Raw genomic sequence first — 21,166 nt, 5'->3', positions numbered from 1 at the left:
GCCTCTAGGGCCCACAGCCTCAACACTGCATGAGAAACATTTTCCAAGGGAGAATTTAGAGTTTTGCAGTCTTTGGAGGTGTAAGGAGAATCCTGCAAGTCCTTTCAGGAACTAAGCTAGCAGTTCTGAGGCTTCCACCTACCATAATGATAATTATTAGAACCATGATGGCTCACTTTGGCTTGGCACCTTGCAGTTTTCAAAAGGTGGCCCATATTGTTATCTCCTTTTCTCTTCCAGAAAGGTTTTTGCACTCATCTCGTCACCCACTGAACCTCCAAGCCGGAGCAGCAAGTTCTTTTCTGGCAAAAGAGTGCAGCTGCTATTTACCCTGCAGGGGTAAGCCCAAGCCTTCCTGGGAACACAGATCTGGCTGTGCAAGCACGTAAAAGAAATCTTGACAAAGGGGGAGGGTGTTCCCGAGCGGGCCATCCTGCTAACAGTGCCTGGGGCTGCGAGCTCTCCCACTGGACGCTGTGCCACAGAACAGAAGGCACTATCTTAGTGGCAGAACCACATTCAGCAGTCCTCCCGTCAGCCGGCCTTCCCCGCCCCCCTGTGCTCATTGATTATGCCAAGCTTGGGGTCGCCTAATTGCTTTTCCTCTCTAACTCTCTCCCTCCTCCCCCCTACCCGCAATACGCTCTAGTCCTTAAAAGCTTCCTTCAGGTTTACACCTAAACCTCATAGTAGATTCCCAGTGAATGCCAAGGCTTGTGTGGGTGGAAAATTATAAATCACAGACGCAGACACAGGCATGGGGGAGGGGCCACCCGGAGGGTGGAAGGGCCACAACTTGAAAACAAATGAGCTTCTTTCATCCCAGTGGGATTTTTCTTGTTTTTTCTAAAGCCTGCTATTCCAGCAGGGCACTTAACCAGAAGTTATGGTTTCTGGAACTTTTAGAAAGAAATAAGCACTAACAGAGTTTCCCATATGTATGTCTGCAAGAGTTTCAGCAAAACTTGAGGGCCTGGAGAAATTGTTTACTTAAATGACCCTCAGTTTCTCCTTTAGCAAAACAGACTTCACATTTGAAAAGCAGCTTGATGCATAGAATCAACCATCACTTTCTTCATAATTGAGAATTTCCACAAAATGACAAAAGGAGTCACATTTGAGAGATCTGACTGAATATAATTTAAGAAAAATTAAATCTTGTCAGTTCTCAATTATCTGCTAGTAGAGGCGATCCAGAGGCAGAGAATTCCAGTGGGACTTCCATTCACGGTTCATTTACAATTTGGTTTTATGAGGCATTTTTAGTAATTACCATTTTTATATGAGTGTGTCTGGGGTTCTGGGAATTTACAACTGTTTACAGCAAATAACAAAGCTACTCAGTGAAGATGCTGACTGCGCTTTTCCAGCCTCTGGAACAAGTGTGCTTAGTGAGAGCTCTAAACAAAATGGGCTTCGGCCTCGGGAAGGTTTAAATCCTGATGCTGTGTGACAGATTCCTGATTTGAAAAACAGGGAAAATGAAATAATACAAAGTACCTTGACCATGGTATCAGAGAATAACCTTGGAAGTTGTGAAGGAATTCTCAAACACAACCATGAAATATATCCAGCATTTAATCAGGTATTATTTTAATCTGGAAGGAGCTTGGATGGGTTACAAGTTTCCATGAGTAATCAGAGCTGCTAATTAACTTGTATTAAGTGGGCTTCACCAATCTCTCTTTAAATTATGACATTCTGGTGTCATAATAGATTATAAAGGGACTTAGCATGACCCAGGAAGATCACAAACTAGAGTCAATGGCGGGAATCTGGCCAGTGAGCAACTCAGCTCACTGTGTTCCTAAGAACCATCTAAAAAGCCTAGAGTTTCTGTGAAGAAGTTGTTGTTTCATGGTTTATCCTTAGTCATCTTAACTTATAAACACAAATCTTGACTGTGTGTTAGTACATGGATAATTATAATTCTCAATAATTCATTTGAATTCATACTAAGTGCCAGATATGGCCTGTAATTAACCACACTGCCTGAGAGGTTAGATGGCAAGAAGGCTCATTTGGGCAGCCCTCCTACACAAACCCTTGGCAAAATATACACAAATTTTGAATTATGTCTTGGGAAAGGAGGGAGGTGGAGGAGTTAGTCAGTGTCAGGCAGAAAGAGATGGAAACTAGGAGCCCAAATACACCTGACCCACTAAAAATAGCAGATTAATTTTGGCAGTTTCTTCACCATCCCTATTATATAACACGTCGTAGATTAAGTACTCACTGTTGATAACAGAGGTAGAATTGGGTCCCTGTGCCCACAAACAAAAGAAAGTTTGGCTAACTCACTTGTATATTCTTTCCAAAGAGCACATTCATTTTCAGGGATACTGTTCTAATAAATGTTTAGATCTGATATTATTTAGGATATGGGATCAACAACTAACGAAGAGATGTCAAAATACAGTGTTGGTTCCTTAGTGTCAGGGATCCAGTTACTTTCTCTTACTGCCATCCTCAATACATGGCTTCCATTTTATAGTCCAAGATAGCTGCTCCAGCTCCAACCTTCTTATCTACATTCCAGCAGAAATGAAGAAGTGAAGACATTCTCCTTTAAGGACAACAATCCCAATCCAGATATTGCCCTTACATATATCACTTCTCCCAACTGGGCCACATCTAGATGCAAGGGAGGCTGAGAAACTGGGTGACCGTGTGTCTAGCTAGAAATTCTATTATATAAGAAAAGAATGGACTGGAGGACAGTTTGCAATTTCTGCAACAATTCCCTTCCTTTGGTTTTCTGCTCCAAACAAACCTACTTAATAATTCAAAGTGCTGAGCTAGAAGCCTGCTGAATTCCTTATGTACAGAAAAAATTGAAAACTAGAGGCAGTTTTACCCTCTCTATTATTTTTAGATGGTATCATACATGCTTATTCTGGGGGAAGAAATAGAAAATACAAATCAGTAAGAGCTTAAGAATTAGCATCGTGATACTCCATCCCCTGGCGATAATCACGGTAGGATTTTGACGTCTTTCCTGATAGACTTGCCTAATACAAATGCAGACATAAATAACACAGACGCTCAGGGTGGTAATTTACATTACATCATGGTGGTGATGATAAATGGTCTCTATTATTGTGTGGGGTGGGGAGAGGACTTTAACCTGTCACACAATTGAAGGAAAATAGAAATTGGGAGATTTGGATTTTAGTTTCATCTATTAGTTGACCCCTGTGCTGTGTGACCCTAGCAAGTAAATTCTTAGTGTTTCCATTTCTCTACCATAAAAGGGAAATTAAATACATTTGATTATCTTGACCATGATAAGATCGTTATGAGAATCAAGTATTCCTTCCTGGATTCTCATGGGTGATGCATATCAAAATGTTTTGAGGAATATCAGTTGGTATATATACGTCAAGAGTTATTATCAAGGAGTGGCTACCAACTATCATAATGTTTCTTGGCCCTCACACCTGTTTTCCAAGGCCAAAGTGGGAGAAGTAGGAGATAAAGTGGTCAGATGACAGGATATGGTCTGGCCTGGTCAGGCTGCCATTTGACTCTCCCCCTCTCCGTTCCAAACAGAATCAGCCCTAACTCTACTAGTGAACTAATCAGCATTTTCTGGTTTTATCTAGTTTCTTCTACTTGCCCCACCCTCTGACAGGGAAGTAGGAAAACAAAGATTTGTAGAAGTTGGTAAAGACTAATGTCAGAAGGCAGCGTTCCATTTCTAAATCCAAGAAAAACTTCCTGTTTTGTTAAGATCCTTCTTAGAAGCGGAAACTAGTTCACTCAAATGAAAACCACAATGAATAATTTCACTGATTTTTACCGTATGTTTAGCAAGCTTAAAATCTCAAGGAGGATGGTGAATAAGAAGGGAAACCATCAGTGGGGAACTGTCAGTAACCTCCAAATGCCCAGGGCTTTGTCGCTTCGTCCTTCACGACTCCCTGAAGGAACAGTGGCAACTGATGGAGAATAACTTTGGGGGCACAGGACACAAAGGCTACCTGGCAGAGCCTCAGTGGCTCATTCAAGGACCACATTAACTCAGATTGCTTATCCTTTTTCCATATGGAGTTTCCTGTTTTACAAAAACATCTAGAATAGTGGTTGTATTAGCCTATGCTGCAATAACAAATTAAGCCCCAATCTTGGCTTAATACAAGTTTATATTTGCTTTCATTGTGTGACTGATGCAGGTTGGTTGTGGAATGGGAGGTAGAGACAAGGGAATCCTGCTCAAGAACCCCGGTTGTCAGAGGCTCTGACAAATTGGGAGCTGTGTTACTGTAGTCTTAGGCCACCATCCTGCCAGTAGAGGAAGAGAATGTGTGGAGAATTCGCACCTGTTCTTCTGTGCTTCAGCCTGCAAGGTATACATGTTCACTTTTGTCCCTGTGGTTGAACAGAACAAACTACAGAGGGACTAGGCTCCACGGGGAAGTATATAGCTATTTGGTGAGCAATACATGCCTCTGCCACAGCAGCATTTTAATGCTAAGTGCATGCTACAATATGTAACAGCAACTCAGAATCCCAGACTATGGAAAGATCATTTGAATCCCGATCTGCTGGGATGTCTCGCCTAAGGATTTCTATAGTGATTTCCTGAGTACCTAACAAGCAGCTCTCAGGTCAAAAATGACCCACCCCATGTAAGGTGGATTCTACATAAGGGTTTTACGAAACCCCATTAATTAATTAATTAATTAATTAACCTAATTAGCCACTTCACAGAAACTAGCCACTCAGCCTGACCTCACAATATGTTGCAGGGTGACTGACATAGCTTCGTATCCCTGGAAACCTGGATCAATCAATCATAGGAATCAAAGCTGAGTTTTTAAAAATCATGGAATTTTAAGCTGTTTACATTTAATGCCACATAACTAACAACATAAAACTGGAGGATTGTTCTCTGAAGGATTATTGACCAAAAGTGTTCAAAATACATTGTGATTCACGCCTCCTCTTACAGATGACTCATGTCTGACTGTTGTCCACTGTTTTTATGCAAAGGGAGGATGCTCTATATTCACCATCATTACTAAATATACATACCGTCCATATAGGGAAGATGGAGTTCTCTGGAATGAAATTGTAAGCCCTTGCCGTGGGGCGCGGGGGTCACTTTCTACATGATAGCTTATCCAGGACTTGAGTTTCTCTGCCTTCCTCCCTTGCGCCTTGCTCTGGGGACATTTTGTCATCCACCAAAAAGGCAGGAGAGAAGCAAGGGAAATACAGCTCAGTTCAGGCAGACTGATTTCACAGGGTGGTTCTCAAGTCATATTGTTTTAGTTGGCCTGCTTTGGAGCTGGTTGGGGACCTATGAGGTTCTCTAACCGCGAGGCCCTTTCCAGACCTGATTTCCCCTTGGAATGACACATTATCCACCCTTCAAACGTAGCAATTGTAAATTCCTGCCTGGGGAGCAGCAATTGCTTTGAATTATACACTATTTGAATAAATCAGTATGAGATTAACAAGGCCTTATTGTTCTGCAATCCTTTACTGAAACTTGCTGTAGTAATTTCTGGTGACATTATACTTCCCTGCCTAGCATTTGGCTATGCAAAGGAACACTTCTTCCACACTTTAATTGGTCATTTTTAGTTGCATGTAATACAAACATCTTTTTGCCATTTTACCAACACTGAACAGAAAGAATAATACTATCAGGATTTTTCCGCTCACTTTTTCCTTTCCTTTCCCTCTTTCTGGCATCTCTACAATAATAATTTTACATCTTAAAAATTTCTCAGATTTGTGGTGCCCAAAATATTACTTCCTGACTGCTGGATACACATGCAAGTATGCACACAATTTAGGATCCTCTCCTTTATAATATGTGTCTATGCTATTTTAAACATACACTTCAGGAGCACAGAATACAATCAATTATCATACCTGGGTTGTGACACAACTCTAATCATTGGTCTGGTAATATTACTATTTTAAACATATTTTCATGACAATGCAAGGAAACAATTTTCATTTACTCTATTCAATGTTTGAAAACATTTCTTTCTCATTCATGTGTAAGTAGGGCGCAGCTCACAGTGGCCCATGCGGGGACTGAACCAGCAACCTTGGTGCTACCACCACCATGCTGTAACCAACTGAGCTAACTGGCCACCCTCTCATTCACTTTTAAATCATCTGCAAATAAAACTCCATAACTGAGAATAAATGTACCAATATTTACTTTCTAATAGAATCGAAAGGGAATTTCTTTATCATGACAAAGTCTAAAGGTAAGACTAATAGAAATGTTGAGATGCAAAGGGAGCATCCTCCCTTTGCTTAAAAAAATGTTGAGATTATTTACCCAACAGAATAGGCCTTTATAAAAGCTTCTGATTCAGCAAATGTGAAACCAGTAAATTAAAGCTAGAATGGAGTCTTTTCTAGCTGGTAGGCCAGTTAAATCTAATAAAAATCATGAAGACAGAAAGCTAACTTGAAGCCAAAATAACTGCAGAGAACATTTTGTATTCCACTAATAGGAAATAAAATGAAATCTATAATAGATTTTTCATGAAAATACATTTTCATGAAAATATGTTCTAATTACTTATTTATATAAAACTTTAAGCCCACCTAACGATCACTCCAAAAACCACTGTTTAATAGCACAGTATTTTTAAAGCAAGCTTTGATGAACTCCACAAAAGAAATAATCTTTACCCATTTGTTCCCAAACCATGTTCTCAGATCTTATACCTAAGTTGAAATTTTTGTGCTACATGGAGGTTAGAAGATATTTCAGATATACTATAAGAAATACGATAAATCATTTTTGAAAAATCTACATGATGACCATGAACTCAGCTAAAAAACCCAAGTCTATAACCCACACTGAAAAGATTTTAGTTTATAAAGATATGAGCCAGTTTCTCCCATTTTTCAAACCAGAGACTTTTTAAAAGTATTGTTTCTTCAAAAACCTAAAGAGAAATAGTTGCTGCTGTTAATAATTTCATTGGCAAGGAGACAGCTAATTCCTTAAAGGAACTTGTTTGAAAGTAGAGGTGTAGATGAAATCTGATAGCACGCAACTGGGCCTTATATGGAGACACTGGGCTCACAGCATAAACAAGAGCGCTCCACCAGCTCAACAAAGCTGAGGCCCAAGTCATGTAGCAGTTTATAGAGGAGCAATAGATATTTGAACTGTACCATAAAGAGATGCTAAAGTAAGTAAATATCTCACAAGCAGGTAGAAACACTAAGAAATGCAGAAAAACTGCCACCTATCCCAGATACTGATTTTTCCCCCTCATATGAGTAGTGCACAACAGCAAACAAATGAGTAGGGGGAAAAATGACATAAAATTTGAATTATAAACTTCCAGACTTCTGGAACTCAGTTCAGAACAGGGTCCAAGTATTCAGGATTGCTTCTAAATTTAAAAGGGGAAAAAAATAATCCCAATCTGAGCCTAAAACATTTCATATTTGGTAAGCTATTTGGGGAAATTCCACTAAATCTGCAAGCCAAGTCGTTTTATTTATTTTTACACTCCAGCCTTTCCATTTCGTTTTGCTTTAGCAGTTGTTAAACAACTGAGTAGACAGCTGGGATAGACCCAGGAGCTGTTTTCTCCCAGAACCAAGTCCATGTGCATCGTAGGCTGGTCAGAGAAGTCTTTCTTCCAATCTCAGACACTGTTCCTGCTGAGGAATGATCACCTTACTCCGTCCTCCCTCAGATTGCCATGTTCTGACCGCTTGCCTCCTTGGACACCACACGATCGCACTGCTAGGAGCTGTGGTGGGAGCTGGGGTCACTGGTCCCATGATTCGTTGGCCCCGTAATGCTCTCCTGGGCGGCAGCAGAGCTCTGAGAGCCCGTGAGGTCTTCCAAGCCACAGTTTGTCCTCCCCTTGCTTCCTCTATTTGACATCCGCCCTGCAGTGACCTAGACCATTATGCTGCCCTTGTGCCTCAGTTTCCCTCATTAGGACAAAGCTGCCCCTTAGCTGAGACTCAATTACTGCCTTGCTCTCGGCCAGCTATATGCCTTCCTATACCCCCTCCACAGCCCCCCACTGGCTGGTACAGGGAATAAGTCAGTTGCTCACGAGCCATGACTCCTTCATGTCTTTGGTCCACCATCTAGACACAGTCATTCCCCCTGCATATTTTGCACCCTGAAGATACCGATAATTTCCTTAACCAGATTCTAGTCTGCCTTTTCTACCAAACCCACCTGGTTACTTTATGCCATTTGGTTACTTTTTCCAGAGCCGACTCCCTGTAGGCTCTGACAAACTGGTTGTCATCCCTGCCTTTCCTATTGATGCTTCCTCCACTTCTGGTGGTTTCACCGCCAGCACACATGGCTTGTTGGCAATGATCAAACTTATCACCAGAGTGCAGTCATCCATCAGCTGAGGCCTGAGGTCTTCCTGGATCTAGGAAGCCCCACATCTTAGGGTTCTGGCCCAAGCCTTGAATTTTTTTCAACTGGAGCTCAGAGAAGTGCAGTAATGTCCCCTGTCACACGGCTAGGTAATGGCAGTGGGAAGACTAAGTTTTAACAGCTCCTGGGTCACCCTGAGTAGGCTGGAAACAAGGAAGGCTACGTTTTGCATTAGGGCTTGTGATGGCAAGCTAGATTGCTAAAGCCTGTGACTTTTGCCTCTGTTTGAATCTCTGACATGGAGCAGCAAAGAAGCTTAACTAAGTGGATGGCAAATGTTGCTTACAAGGAGCAAACTGCTACCACCCATCTCTGGCAAGGACCAGGACTTTGTGAGTCCATTACCAGTCGGGAAGTCAGAAGGATGTTCACCGATACAGTCTCATGTCATGCCCTAATTTACACTATAATATGAGCAAGTGCATGATAAGAAGAGAACTTGCATTGAGCATTTACTACATACCAGAGCCTGCTCTAAGTAAGCACTTTGTATGTAGTTACTTAGTCAATCCACACAACCACCCTTTGAAGTAGGTGCTTTAGCACCCTCATTTTATAAGGAAACTGAGCCATAGAGAGGTCGAGTATTTCGCCTAAGGTCACACAGCTAAGAAGAGACAGAACTAGGTTTTGGGCAAGGCTGTCCACTTCTAGCATCCACACTCCTAACCCTTGCACCAGACTGGCTTTCCTGGGAAATGAAAAATGGAAGTTTTTGAAGACTCCTAGGAAAACACAGGGATCTGAAATGTTTGGTTCAGGAAGAAGTACAAGGACCAATTATCACAGAAATCCATATTCCTAGGTTCATTCCATATACCTACCCACAGACAATGGACAATGTTTGACCTTGATAGCCTGCAACGAGCTTTTCAGAGCTTTGCAGATTGCTCTAGGAGACTGTTACCCAGCCCCACATGGTTTCTGGGCCAATCTCAGAGTGACTCATGGCACTTCAATCCCTGAGTTTAAAGTTAAAAGCAGATAAAGGTGCACAGCAACATAGGAAAGGAACCGATTAAAACTACCAGTAAAATAAAAGTTTGGCAACTTTCAAATCTTGTGTAACTCCTTGCTTGAGAAGAAATGCTCAGAAGTCAACAAAAGGAGTACAAAACAGGATGTTAAAAAGCACTTTCATTATGTTCTTAGAAATTTACTGCCAGAATAAGACTATTTCTGCCAAGAATAACAAGCCTTGTCATGTAACCTACATGATTTGGGGTTTGCTGGGAATTTTGTGGGATATTTTGGGGTGAAACCATAAGTTTCCACCAAGTTCACTTTCAAAAAGAATGTCCCAGAATTAACACACATACAGGGAAGGAGCCCCCTGAGTGGAAACAATGACCCTGTAGCCCCTACAGGGGTGATGTACCTCATAAAACTTTGGCTGAGAGACTGGCATCTACCATATAGATGTACCCACGGCGGTGTGGGTCTCCTTCCGAAGGTCTGTGTCCTAGGGGCTGGGAATGCAAAATAACATAAGAGTATGAAGATGTGGAAGGACGTGTTCCCATTTGTCCGCCAAGATGTACTTGGTAGGGACAGATAGAAGACTGAAGGGGAAAAGGAAAAATTATTTTGTAGCATCCAATAAAAATGTTTTTCAAGTACTTAAGCACCACTCTTCCAAACATTAAAAGCATTACAAAGGGGTTATGTTATTATTACTGAGTGGTGGGATTCTTTGATGTTTTTGAAATATTGATTTCTTTGTCTCCCAGATTTCTTTTCTCTCCTCGCCCCATCTCCCCATTTTAACAGAGAAGCCATTCTTTGCTCATATCTAAGGGGTGGGACTTGAAAGCAGAAAGCACAGAGCTTTGGAGTTTCAAAAGCCTGGGCCAGTGGTTCTCAAAGTGCAGCCCTCAGGCCCATAGCACCAGCAGCACCTCAGTATTTGTCAGAAAGACAAATTCGTGGGCCCCACCCTGGACGTACTGAACCATCGGTTCTGGGGATGAGGCCTAGAAGTCTTTTTCTTAACAAGCTCTCCAGGTGTCTCAGATGCAGGCAACACTTGCAAACCATCGGTCTAGTCCCTTAGGGTACTGGCGAAGACTAATAGGCAACAGATTTCAGAGAAAAGAGAAGTCAAAGCAAAGCTCCTTACCCAGATTGGGACAGTATTCCCCAGGCTGAGGGATGAGGGAGCTAGCAGGGAAAGGATGAGAGAGAGGTGGTGGGGCCAGGAGCGAGGTCTGGACTTGATACCAGCGTGCACCTAAGTAAGCCCATACTTTCCGGTGACGAAGGGCTGTGCAAGCAGGAGAAATTGCTGGGTCTCTGTCTCTCTATTCCATATGGACAATCCCTCCTTGCAACATCCTGGGATGCTCATCAGCCTTTGAGAAGGAGGCGGGGGAGTGGTGGGGCTGGACCTCTAATGGCATGGGGGGTAGGGGGTTGGGGAGGGAGAATTAGCCTTGCACTTGATCTTGGGTAGGGCTGAACAGGCCCAGCACAAGAGCAACCCCGAGACAGGGCATGGATAACAGCCCAGTTATAATCACTACTTGTACTGGAAATCGATTGGCAGTGAGTATTCATTCCTACATCTTGCTGGGTGCCTTTCTGTGTTTCAGAGGCTGGAAAGCTTAAAATTACATCTCCCAGTCTCTCTTGTAGCTGTGGATGTACAAGTCACTGATGGTGCGCGTTTCAGAAGGCGGAAGTAAGGCGGAGGCCATTGGCCCTCTTTGTTCGGCTCCTTGGCCAAGCTCCATGTGAATGGCCACAGTAGTCCCTGAGCCTGACCACTGTATTTCTCACGAAGGCAACTACAGTGCCTTCATGCGCTCCCTGACCCCTCACTCTCCTAATCTGGGCAAAGGTTGTAGCTCCGGGCAGGGGGAGGGGGCCACGGGGGCCAGTTCTATGGTTTCCAGGGAGTCATTCCAGAGGCCGCGGCCTGGATGCCTGTTGCTCCAGTACTTACAACTATTTCATAAGGACCACCTTCCCTGTATTAATTTCTTTTGTGCTTATAACCCACTCTGGTTCATATTTCTTCTACTAAGGATGTTATTCCAAAAAAAATATGTCTGCCTTTAAATTTAACTGCAGAGTCAGGACAGTTGTACAGAAGTGCTTATGATTCCAGAAAACCATGCCATGTGCCAAAGCAGCTGTGTGGACAATGCACGCTGCAGAGACTCAGAGGGGACAACACTCGCTGTCCCATCTTTGCTCACATTTTGGGGCACGGTGGGACGGGCGCTGTGCTTTCTGGCTGATTTTCCTATTTCTGTTGAGCTTGGCCTTTGCTTTGCCCCCTGCCTCTTCATTTCCTCCTCCATACCTTCTCATATGCAATACCGCTCACAGGGATTTCCTGTCCTTTTCTCCTAAATATCAAACCACCTTTCTCCTTCCATCTTATTACCAGAGTGACTCTTGTTTCAGAGTATACACGTGGCTATATGTTTCAAAGACGTTTATCATTTGCAATAAGTGTGGCCAAGCGGATGTTACTTCTTTATTTCAGGATGTGAGCCCCTGCTGACTGCCAAGCAGTCCCCCACAGGCATCAGGACACGCAGGAACTGCTCTTTGTTATTTGTTAGGGGAGCTTCAAAGGCCAGCTTCCCAGGTCTGATAGCTGCTCAAGAAACTGACTGTGGAGCTGTCTGTTGCTGCGCCTGCCTAACGCGTATTTGATTAGCTTTGTTCACAAAGAACAGAAATTTGAAACGACCCTTCCAAGCCTGGAGAGCCCACCTGGGCCTGACCCTCCCTACCAGAAGCACATTCTACAGGAAGACTTGGACTTGGCAGGCACGACTTGCCTCAGTATTTTAGTGAACCCATGGTTCTCCAAGCTACACCAGCCGTGGGTACCTCTCAAGCCCTCTTCTAGTTGGAGGCATCGTTTTCTCACATGGCTCTCCACCAGCTGTACTTACTAAGCTGGTCCACTGGAGGCCTCAGCTCCTACTCCAGGAGCTCCTGTGCCTGGTTTGCTGTGGTCTAGTCTCCTTTTGGTGAGGTCAGTGCTATACTTCTGTTCTGCCCCAAGTGTCACTGCTGAAGAGGGAGAAATATGGGCCTGTATTAGGCAGGGTTCTCCAGAGAAACAGAACTAGAAGGTGGTTTGTCTCCTTCACATTGTGTGTAAAGAAAGATAAAAAGATTTATTTTGTGGACTTGGCTTGTGCCATTGTGGAGGCTTGGTAAGTCCAAGTCTGATGGGAGGCCGGTAGGCTGGGGACTCAGGAAACAGGTGCAGTTTGAGTCCATAGGTTCTGCTGGGAAGCCAGGAAGAGCCCATGTTGCAGTTCAAGTCCGAAGGGCATCCACCCGCTGGCAGAATTCCCTCTTGCTGCAGGAGTTCAGCCTTTTGTTCTGTTCAGGCCTTCAACTGATGGGATAGGCTCACTCCCATTTTGGAGGGCAATCTGCTTTATTCAAAGTACACTGATTTAAAGTAAATCTCACCCAAAAACACCTTCAGCAAAACATCCAGAATAATATTTGACCAAATGTAGGGGGCACTGTGGCTCAGCCAAGTGGACACATAAATTTAACCATGATAGAACCTTGTTACTACTAAGTGCCAGGGGAGAATGTTCTCATGTTCTTGTGCTCATGCTACACGCTGCCTCTGGTACAATCACTTTATTACACGTCCTCCCAACTCAACTGGCCCCCCCAACCTGGTATGGCTTCCCTTGGAGGCAGAAGAGGGGTGCTGAGCTGGAAGTTAATTAGAGGAATGTTGGGCTCAAAATCTGCTCTTCTCAGAATGGGGGCGGCTGGATGGCTCAGTTGGTTGGAGCACGAGCTCTGAACAACAGGGTTGCCGGTTCAATTCCACATGGGCCAGTGAGCTGTGCCCTCCACAACTAGATTGAAGACAACGAGCTGCTGCTGAGCTTCCAGAGGGGCAGCCAGATGGCTCAGTTGGTTAGAGTGTGATGGTGGGCTGCGCCCCCTGCTCCTAAAGATTGAGAATGACAACTGGACTTGGAGCTGAGCTGCGCCCTCTACAACTAGATTGAAGGACAATGACTTGGAGCTGATGGGCCCTGGAAAAAACACACTGTTCCCCAATATTCCCCAATAAACTTTATAAAAAAAAAAGAATTCCCAGAACGTATGTCCAGGCCAAACCAGAGAGAACGGTCTTTTCCCTCAGGATTCTTTCTGCAGCAACCTTCCACTCCAGGTCAGGTGAAGACATTTTCCCAGCCTTCACCAACATCTTGGCACTGGAGCCCAGGTTTCACTAACCACGTCCCTCCGAGGAGCGGAATCTCCATCCGGTCAGCCCACAAGCCCTAGCACATATCCCAAATCCAACTGTGTGATTGAGTTGAACCACGGTGACAGCAGTCATGTTTGTCGTTGATTGAAAGCAAAGGTCAGCGCTAACCGAGACCTCGCTGTTGCTCACTCACTACTAAGACTATAAAAAGGAAGATGGGAACTGTGTATACAGTATGAGTGGGTAGGATAAGAGACTGGACTCTTTTTCTGTGATAGAAGGTGGTTTGTCTCCTTCACATTCATGCACACACTCTCCTCAATGTTGCCTGAGCATTTTGTGACTGTTTGGGGGCTTTTGCGTTTTTTTTAAACGACAACTTTATTAAGATATAATTCACTATCCATACAATTCACCGATTTAAAATGTACAACTTAATGGTTTTTAGTATATTTACAGAGTTGTGTAACCATCATCACAAACCATTTTAGAACATTTCATCAGCTTCAAAAGAAACCCCATATCCAAAAAAAGCCACTCACCTTGCCCCTCAAGCTCCCCAGACCCCAGCAACCACTAATCTACTTTCTGTCTGTATGGATTTACCTATTCTGGAATCATACAGTATACGGTTGTAACTGATTTTTATAAAGGTAAAATAAGTTTAGAGGCTGTCATGACAACAAGATAACCAGACAAAACCTTCACTTCCCAGAGATACTGGCCACATTATTCATCTTAGTGAAATAGGCAAATAAAGCACCTAAGCAGTAAGGAAGTAAGAAATCCTGGATTTCTAGCAGCACTAAGCAGATAGAACTCCTGGATTCCATGTAAATTTGACTTACAATCAAAAAAGGTTCCATGAGGCGTTTAGTGGACAAGGCCCTTGAGATCACACAAAGAACCCACTGCACAGTTCTGTCTCGCAGGCCAGGTGGCAAATGTCCTGGAGTCCAGCTGCACCCTTTAAGATGTGTTTCTTGGGAAATTAACTCGTTTACCATTTGCAATTCTCTTCTCAAGGGAAATGCACTAACTATGAAACAGGCATTTTATTTTATTTCTATTTCTTGATGGAATAACAGAAGGGTGCAGAGTGTGTAAAACCAAATGTGCGGTTTGAGGGAATCACAGCCTCAGAGCCTGACCCCAGGACCCAGAATCCAGATCCCGCTGTCCTACAATGTTGTGCACTTGGCACCTTATAAGAAAGAAAGTGCTGAGAACTACAGTCAATGCTTTAAAATGGTGAGAAAAGCTAGTGATTTAAAACAAAGAAAAACCTAATTAGCCAGCTCTCAACTAGCTTTTCTCTGGGCCCTGGGGGGGTATGGTTTTGCTTTCTCAAAGTCTAAGAATGAAACAATGTTGCTTAAAGAGACCTGTACATAAGAGCTTAAGGATCCTTTGGCCAGAACATGAGGTGAATCAAGGACCTGCATTTGTGACGGAGCTCACTGTAGACTTGATAGTATAGAGGTTTCAGGAGGCTGGCCCCTTGGAAAGAAGTACGGCCCAGATGAGCAAACTTGATCTTGAAGGGAAAAAGTGACTGAGCTTACATAACAGCGATGACTGAAGTGAAAGAGAAAGGGAGGAGGGTGGAGAATGTGCTGACAGCAGCTTGTTCCAAGCACTGCTTGGCACTCAAATCCTCTCTTGGTAAAGTGCTCTGGTGATGCTGAAGCTTGTGCAGAAATTTCATGGACCATGGCTGCTCCCTTCTCTTTCCTGCAAATTTATACAAAGCTCAGATTATGTCATAGGCCCCTGAGAAGATGCCAGATTGCCTCCTCAATAGTCCACGCTTGGCGGCAGAGGAATGAAGAAAACAAATCATTCAGTTTATCTAATCAATTAAGCTGGCAAACGAACATAGATTCTAATAAAGGAAAAGCTTGGAACATAGTCAAAACTTATACTGTTTCACAATCTTTTGTGATTTCTTATCTCCCCATCTGCATTTTAATCTTGAAGGTAGGGAATGTGTAGTTTCCTTTTATTCTGTCATTCACTGTGCCTGGCATTCAGGGGACAGGGCTCTCAGTCATTTTAGGCTGGTGGTTTTGAAGCAGGGAAGCCACACGCAGACAGGCAACAGCAAGGTAAGGGGAAGAAGCAAAATTTCAACCAATTTAAAAGTCAGCTTGCAACTAATCAATAGTTAATTGTAGCACCTTGAAACCCATTGCCAGACCCAAAAGCATTTAAAAAATCAATCCCATGAAAAACATTGCACATTTTAGTGAATTAAAGCAAAGTCACAGTTTTATAAAGAATTTATATTTTAATAAATCATGTGTGTAATTCCTTGAAATAGTCTAGAAAATTTTCTTTTTCTTGGGTGAGTGCAAAGGTGTTAAATGAATTTAAAAGACCAAGAAAGAAAATACAAAAGTCCAGTGTTGAAGAAGAGTTTTCGCCTTTTGGGAAGAAAAAAAACCCCAAAACACCAAAACTTCTTTCTGAAGTGCTCCAGACAAAGAAAATATTGCAGGCCTAAGTTGGATTAACTCAGACGAGTACAAAATATTGAATGTGTTCAGATGGGGGGATTATGGTAAGTGGAAGAATTAGTATCTGCTCAGGAGAAGTTTGTTGCTAGGACCAGAGTGATATTTGTCAGTAATCAGTACTTAAGCTATGAAAGCAAAAGAAATGCAAGATAAATCCAAAATCAAAATTAGAAAGTAGACCTGGGGATGGAAATAGTGACGTTATGAAATGTGATGTTTAAGTTGCTCCTCCCCTAAGGCGTGGCCGCCCCAGTGGACCAGGCGTTTCTCAGTCAGTGCTTCTTGGCTAGAATGCTCAAGAGAGTGACCAGAAAGCTGTTAAAAAAAAGTCAGAATCCAGGGCCCAGCTCAAACCTATTGAGCCTGGGGCAAAGTTTCTGACACTTGAGTATTTTTTAAAAGTTCAACAGGTGATTCTGATGCAGCTGGGTCTGGGGCTCATGCCTTGAAGATACATACACCTTTGTGCAGACCATTGCTCTGGACTGATTGTGTCCCCTCGAAACTCGTATGTTGAAGCCCTGCCCTCCACCCCCACAGTGTGATGATATTTGGAGATAGGGCCTTTAGGAGATAATTAGGTTTTGGTGAGATCCTGAGAATGGGACCCTGTGAGCAGATTAGGGAAGAGCCACTGTCTCTCCCCATGTAAGGACATAGCCAGAAGGCTGCTACCTTCGAGCAAGGAAGAGGGCTGCCATCAGGAAGGGAATTGGCTAACACCTTGATCCTAGACTTCCCAGCCTCCAGAACTATGAGAAATAAGTGTCTATTGTTTAAGCCACCCAGCCTACGGTATTTTGTTATGGCAGCCTGACCTGACTGAGATAATCATAAAGTAGATACACGAAATTGACCCCCTCTGTAATGTTGGGAAAGCTGCAGCTATCATATCATAACACCAGCTTTTTCAAATAGTTTGAGGTCATATTTTGTACACAAGTTCAAACCTATATTATACCAAGCTATGGGAGGCTTGGGTGTAGATGCTGAAGAAAGCATCTCAGTCATTGTTGGGTGGGAATGGATTCTGCAAAGATAAACTCTTTGTTGAAACTTTGTCCTAGACACACACCCTATCCCATTTTGTGATACTTAGCACTTTTTCCTCCTTATACTTTATTTGTGTACGTGCTTTCTTTGCCACTAGACCATGAGCTTCAAGGAGGCAGTACCGTGACTGATCCATTTCTGTAGACTTATGATTATTTTCACAAAAAAATCTACACATTATGTCATTTAATTCATATCCTTTAGCATCTATCTCTTTAAGATAAAGACCCTTAAAACAAAACAAACATAATATAACCACAATAACATTATGAAAATTAAAAAGATTACCATAATTTTAATACCAATAAATATCCAGTTAGTATCCAAATTTTCCCAGTTGTGTCATAAATAATATTTTTTTTGAAAGATTTTATTGGGGAAGGGGAACAGGACTTTATAGGGGTACAGTGTGTACTTACAGGACTTTTTTTCCAAGTCAAGTTGTTGTCCTTTCAATCTTAGTTGTGGAGGGTGCTGTTCAGCTTCAAGTTGTTGTCCTTTCAGTCTTAGTTGTGGAGGGTGCAGCTCAGCTCCAGGTCCAGTTGCCATTGCTAGTTGCAGGGGGCGCAGCCCACCATCCCTTGCGGGAGTCGAATGGGCAACCTTGTGGTTGAGAGAATGGGCTCCAACCAACTGAGCCATCCGGGAGGCAGCTCAGCTGAGGGTGCCGTGTTCAATCTTAGTTGCAGGGGGCCGAGCCCACCATCCCTTGTGGGACTCGAGGAATTGAACTGGCAACTTTGTGGTTGAGAGCTGGCCCATGTGGGAATCGAACTGACAGCCTTTGGAGTTAGGAGCATGGAGCTCCAACCGCCTGAGCCACCGGGCCGGCCCAATAATATTTTTGTTTTGGTCTTTCTAAATCACAATCCAGATAAAGATCACATGTCAAGTTTGCATGGTCGATTTGTTTCTCAAGTCTTAACTTAGAAATTACTCTTCTTTTTTTCCTTTCCTTGCAACTTTTTTGTTGTTGAAAAAGCCAGATCATCGATCCTATAGAAAATTCCACATTCTGGATTTTTCTGACTGTATTTCTGTGGTGTTAGGTTCCCCTCACATGTTCTTTAATCCTGCAAAATGGTAGGTAGACTTATATATCTGGAGGGTTGATAAGATTCAGGCACCCCCTTTTTTTGGAGTGGGGGACAAAATGCTTCTGTCTGATTACTATTGTTACGTAGCAAATTGTCTCCACACTCAGCAGCTTAAACAATTTTTTAATTTGCTCATGATTTTAAGGGTCAGGAATTTGAGAAGGGAATCAGGTATGGCTTATCTCTGCTTCATAGTCTCTGGGGCCTCGGCTGGGGTTAAAACTCAGACTACATACACCAATACCGATATTACTACTACAACATGGAATATAGTTTTACATTTCTTTATAGTTTTTATGGACTGAACTGTGTCCTCCCAAATTAATATATTGAAGTACTTCAGAATGTGACTATATGTGGAGGTAGGGTCTTCAAAAAGGTAATTGAGATAGGCCCTAATTCTATATGACTGTGGCATTATAAGAAGAGGAGATTAGGACACAGACATGCACAGATGGAATGTGATGTGAGGACACAGGGAGAAGACAGCCATCTACATGCCAAGGAGACAGGCCTAGGAAGAAACCAACCCTGCCCTTGATCTTAGACTTCCACCCTTCAGAAGTGTGATAAAATAAATTTCTGTTGTGTAAGCCACCCAATCTGTGGTATTTTGTTATGACAGCCCCAGCAGACTAATACACAGGTCCTTTTTATCTTTAGGATATATCATAGTGGAGAGATAGTCAGTATTCTATATTTTAAAGTTATAAGAAATAAATCTTTTCAGTATAGGTAAGTCATTAATTCAATACACAATTAGATTCCTTTGTTTTATTTGCTTTCAATTTTCAAGAATTTTTCTTTTTAACCCATCTTTATGAAATTTTGTTTTATAATTATTTAAAACATATGCATAGTTCTAAGCTCAAATCTACAAAATAAAGTACCTTGAGAGAAGTCAAGTCTAGCTTCTATTTCTCTCCCCTTCACTCTATCTCCCGTCCCCTTATAGATCACCATTTTTACTAATGTTTGGTTCATCTTTCCAGTTTTTTAAAAAAGGCAAATACATGTAAATAGGTATTTCCCCTTCTTAGATAATAACAGCATAGGCGACATACTGTTTTGTACCCGGCTTTTTTCATTTAACAATATACACCAAAAATCATACCGACACACAGAACTACTTCTGTTTCTTTTTTACAGCTCCGCAATACTCCATTGTGTAAACATCCCTAATAGGTGAACATGGTGAGTATGGGATAGGAACCCAGATGCATAGCTCAGCTCCTCTCTTCCTCCTCTTGGCAGCCTGCCTCCTCCCCAGCATGATAATGGCTCTCTTCTTCCATGATGCATGGTTTCCAGGGACAGTTCCCATCTGGGAGGCCTGCCCCAGCCTGCATGGGTACCATGTCTAATTCTGGTATCTACTTACCCACAAATATAAACCACTGGCTCCAACACAAAATTTATCAATGATAAAGTTGATCCCAGTTGTTTGATTTCTTCTTGCTCATCCCTTAATTACTCAAAACTCTGTAAGGGATGATACAATATCCTCTTGAATTCCAAAACTATTAACTCATTGAACCCTGGCAAGAATTCCATTAGAAAAATACTCCTTTCCTCCCAGATGAAGAAACTGGGCAGTCCCCATTTGGCCTCTTCCTGGAAGAACAATAAATATTTGCTCTTGGTGCAGGGTCAGATGAATTTAAAACATGTGAGAGTGTTTGCAAACTGTTAAAGCTATGCAAACAGAAGGCCATACGGGTGGTGCTTCTGGCTTTGACACTCACTGGCAGCAGAACCCTGATCAAGCACCTTCCGTCTTCCTGTTCCTTTCTTAGTAAAGTGAGGGGTCTGACTGCTTGCTCTTTGCAGCTCATTCCTGCTCTAACGTCGTGACTGTGACTCAGTGGTGACTAGCCATTGACTGTTTCCCCTGGCTTCCTCTGCATCACTGAGGACTTTTGGATACTGACTTTTCCCCTGATTAAACTAGACCCAGTCCCTGGGGGACACAAGGTACTTGAAACTCCCCCTTGTTTAATGGGCTTTGCCTTCTGAGGTTTGCAGCTCTGTTGCCCTTAGTTGCCACAGCAACATAACACACTCACACTTCCCTTTCTGAGAGTGATAACTGCTGACCTGCTGTCAGACTCTTGTTGCAGAGGCTCTCCCAGGCCCAGCCACTCTGCAGCTTTTCCTTGCTTCCGCATAAGAACCAGCTGACAGGGGAAGATCCCCCCAGTCACTCCTAAGCAGTTGTGGGGGCTGAAGTGAATGCAGATACTTTTCCAGAAAAAGTGCAAATCTCCCTCAGGTCAGAATTAGGAAGAAACATCTCATGAGATCCAAGCTCAGTACTAAGCCTGATACAGAAAATGGATTTCGGCCATTGCAAAGCCTGTCCTTTGATTGATATCATGAAATCTAGTTTAGTCACCAGGTTACAGGATTCGTGGAGACCTTGTGGTGGGCCATCACTACAAGAAGTTTCATCTGATTCTGAAACTTGGCGGTTTAACACCGGAACAAAGCAAAATAGCAAAGAACAGGAAGTGGAAAAAACAGTTTGCCTAGTGGAAACTCCCTTTTGTTCACCTGCATTCCTCCAAAAACAGCAGTCAAATGAGTCCAGATGCCTACCCTTTGGGGGAGTAGCCCCAGATGGTGCGTCCCCCCAGAAAGACATTGTCAATGAATGTGGTGTCCCAGCTCTTCTAAAGAGCATAATAAAGGCATCACGGGGAAGGAACTTGAGGTCGTATCTCCCTGCCTCCATAACAAGATAGCTCACTCTCTCGTTTTCTGAAGAAGAAACTGCAGTGGGGTCAGGAAATCAGGACAGAGCAGGGCCACATTTTGAACCAGTGGGAGAGACAGCTCCTCTGTAGGGAGGAACAGAGATGTGTGCTGAGTTTGGCCAAAG

At 43.0% G+C, this 21,166-nt stretch overlaps 2 long non-coding RNA genes across 4 annotated transcripts in view; one reads left to right on the top strand and one right to left on the bottom strand.

Moving 5' to 3' along the window:
• LOC141573189 (uncharacterized) overlaps positions 1–15,176 on the top strand; it is a 44,780-nt gene extending 29,604 nt beyond the window's left edge. For 2 of the 3 annotated variants that reach the window (XR_012498861.2, XR_012498860.2), the window contains 2 exons: positions 241–339; positions 11,898–15,176. This is a non-coding gene — a long non-coding RNA (uncharacterized LOC141573189). Of the gene's footprint in view, positions 1–240; positions 5,837–11,897 lie in introns of those variants that run through there. The other variant, XR_016021084.1, reaches the window with a different exon arrangement.
• Positions 1–21,166, bottom strand: part of LOC141573188 (uncharacterized) — a 27,973-nt gene extending 6,807 nt beyond the window's left edge. The window contains exons 1-2 of the long non-coding RNA XR_012498859.2: positions 19,667–21,166; positions 17,608–18,261 (exon numbers count right to left, since the gene is read on the bottom strand). This is a non-coding gene — a long non-coding RNA (uncharacterized LOC141573188). The remainder of the gene's footprint in view (positions 1–17,607; positions 18,262–19,666) is intronic.

Source organism: Rhinolophus sinicus, chromosome 4 (genome assembly GCF_057876585.1).
Source record: "Rhinolophus sinicus isolate RSI-liver-muscle chromosome 4, RSI-T2T, whole genome shotgun sequence".
In the NCBI taxonomy this organism is placed as follows: Eukaryota; Metazoa; Chordata; class Mammalia; order Chiroptera; family Rhinolophidae; genus Rhinolophus; species Rhinolophus sinicus.
Note: the sequence above shows the minus strand (reverse complement) of the source record. Positions and strands in the feature narration are given on the sequence as shown.